The sequence below is a fragment of the Notamacropus eugenii genome, chromosome 1 (genome assembly GCF_028372415.1).
Source record: "Notamacropus eugenii isolate mMacEug1 chromosome 1, mMacEug1.pri_v2, whole genome shotgun sequence".
Taxonomy (NCBI): domain Eukaryota; kingdom Metazoa; phylum Chordata; class Mammalia; order Diprotodontia; family Macropodidae; genus Notamacropus; species Notamacropus eugenii.
In genome coordinates this window covers 335,604,397-335,606,571 of record NC_092872.1, presented here as the reverse complement: position 1 = coordinate 335,606,571, position 2,175 = coordinate 335,604,397, and the positions used below count along the sequence as shown (strand labels likewise).

The 2,175-nt window shown below is 39.8% G+C and overlaps 1 pseudogene; it reads left to right on the top strand.

Annotated features, from left to right (window-relative positions):
* Nucleotides 1-236: 236 nt before the first annotated feature.
* Nucleotides 237-1,684, top strand: LOC140525686 (histone-binding protein RBBP4-like; annotated as a pseudogene).
* The last annotated feature ends 491 nt before the right edge of the window (nucleotides 1,685-2,175 follow it).

The window sequence follows — 2,175 nt, the reverse complement described above, 5'->3', positions numbered from 1 at the left end:
AATGATGAGGGTTTGAACTAAGGTGGTGATTGTGCAAACAGAATTAAAAGGTCAGATCTAAGAGCTATTGCAGAGGTAAAAACAACAAGATTTGGCAACTGATCTATGTATGAGATGAGGGAGAATGAGAAGTAGAAGATAATGTCAAGTTTAGGTACCTAGAAGACTAGGTAGTGGGCCACAATCCCAGGAGCCCTCAGGCCCTCCACTCGTCATTCCATCTGTCGGTCCACCTATCAGCTTCTCTGCTTACCATGGACAACAAAGAAGCAGCTTTTCATGCTGCTGTAGAAGAAAGAGTGATCAATGAGGAGTATAAAATATGGAAAAAAATACTCCTTTTTTCTATGATTTAGTGATGACCCATGCTTCAGAGTAGCCCAGTCTGATTGCACAGTGGCTTCCAGACATAATCATACCTGAAGGGAAAGATTTCAGTCTTCATCCACTTGTCCTGGGCACACACACATCAGATGAACACAACCATCTTGTGATAGCCAGTGAGCAGCTCCCCAGTAATGATGCTCAGTTTGATGCCTCTTTCTATGGCATTGAGAAAGAATTTGTAGGCTTGGCTCAGTTAGTGGGAAAACTGAAATTGAAATCAAAATTAACCATGAAGGAGAAGTGAACAGAACCTTGTTCCAGAATCCTTGCATCATCACAGCAAGGACTTTTTTGAGTGGCATACTTGTTTTCAACTACACCAAGCTCCCTTCAAAACTAGACCCTTTTGGGGAGTGTAACCCAGACTTATGTCTCTGTGGACATCACAAGGAGGGCTGTGGGCTATTATGGAACCCAAATCTCAGTGGGCATTTGCTTAGTGCATCCACTAAGTGCGTATCATTTGCTTGTGGGACATCAGTGCAGTTCCAAAGGATGGAAAAGTAGCGAATGCAAAGACCATATTCACAGGACACACAGCAGTAGTCAAAGAGGTTTCTTGGCACCTTCTCTATAAATCTCTCTTTGGATCAGTTGCTGAGGATCAGAAGCTTAAGATCTGGGAAACATGGTCAAACAATACTTCTAAACCAAGCCACTCAGTGGATGCCCACACTCCTGAAGTAAATTATCTCTCTTTCAATCCTTATAGTGAGTTCATTCTTGCCATGTGGGATCAGCTGATACAACAATTGCATTGTGGGATTTTAGAATTCTAAAACTGAATTTACATTCCTTTGAATCACATAAGGATGAAGTATTCCCGGTTCAATGGTCTCCTCACAATGAAATTATCTTGGTTTCCAGTGGCATTAACCACAGGCTAAATGTCTGGGACTTGATTAAATTGGAGAGGAGCAGTCCCCTGAAGATACAGAAGATGGCCACCAGAATTGTTCTTTATATCCATGGCAGTCACATTGCCAAGCTATCTGATTTCTCCTGGAATGCCAATGAACCTTGGGTTATTTTTCTGTATCAGAAAACAATATCATGAATTCTGGCAAATAGCTCTTCCAATGACAGAATTTGTGATCTTAGCCAAAGCTATTAATGCTCAGTCCAGATAATTCTTCTTCTGTGTAGACTAATGAAAATATTACTAAAAACCTTGAAAAACATTATCATATCTGAGAACATATACAATAATGAAGACCCTGAAGGAAATGTGAATCCAGAGGGACAGGGGTCCTAGACATGTCTACATTGGTGATGATTTTTAGACTTCCCTTTCTTCCCAACCTGAAATTGATTTAACATTGGTTTTAAGGGGTTTTTGTCCAGACATTTTTCTATAGCACCTGTTAACCCAGAGAGTGAATGATTTCTGACTTTTGTGAGGGGCTTAACTCAGCAGAGCCACAGACTCATATTTAATTTTTTTCCAAGGACTTTTTATGAGAAAATACAGCTCTAAAATTTGATTTAGCCACAGGAAATGGACCGTGATTGTTTTATTTTTCTTCCTGTGCTGTAACTGCAAGTTTTTCAAGCTAATTTAAGTAAAATTAGGATGGGGTGGGATTTATATCCAGTGAGGAGTCTGAGCCACTGAAGTATTAGCATTATAAGATGTGTGAAATGTTTCCCCCCTTTATAGAGACTCAAAGACTAAAACTGGCATGGCTAACCTTCTAGGGTACAGACCATCGCTGTTGTAGATTGGCCTACTCCTGCTGGTTTCTTCTGTAAATTCAAAATTTCTTATTAAAAATTTAAAATTTCTTA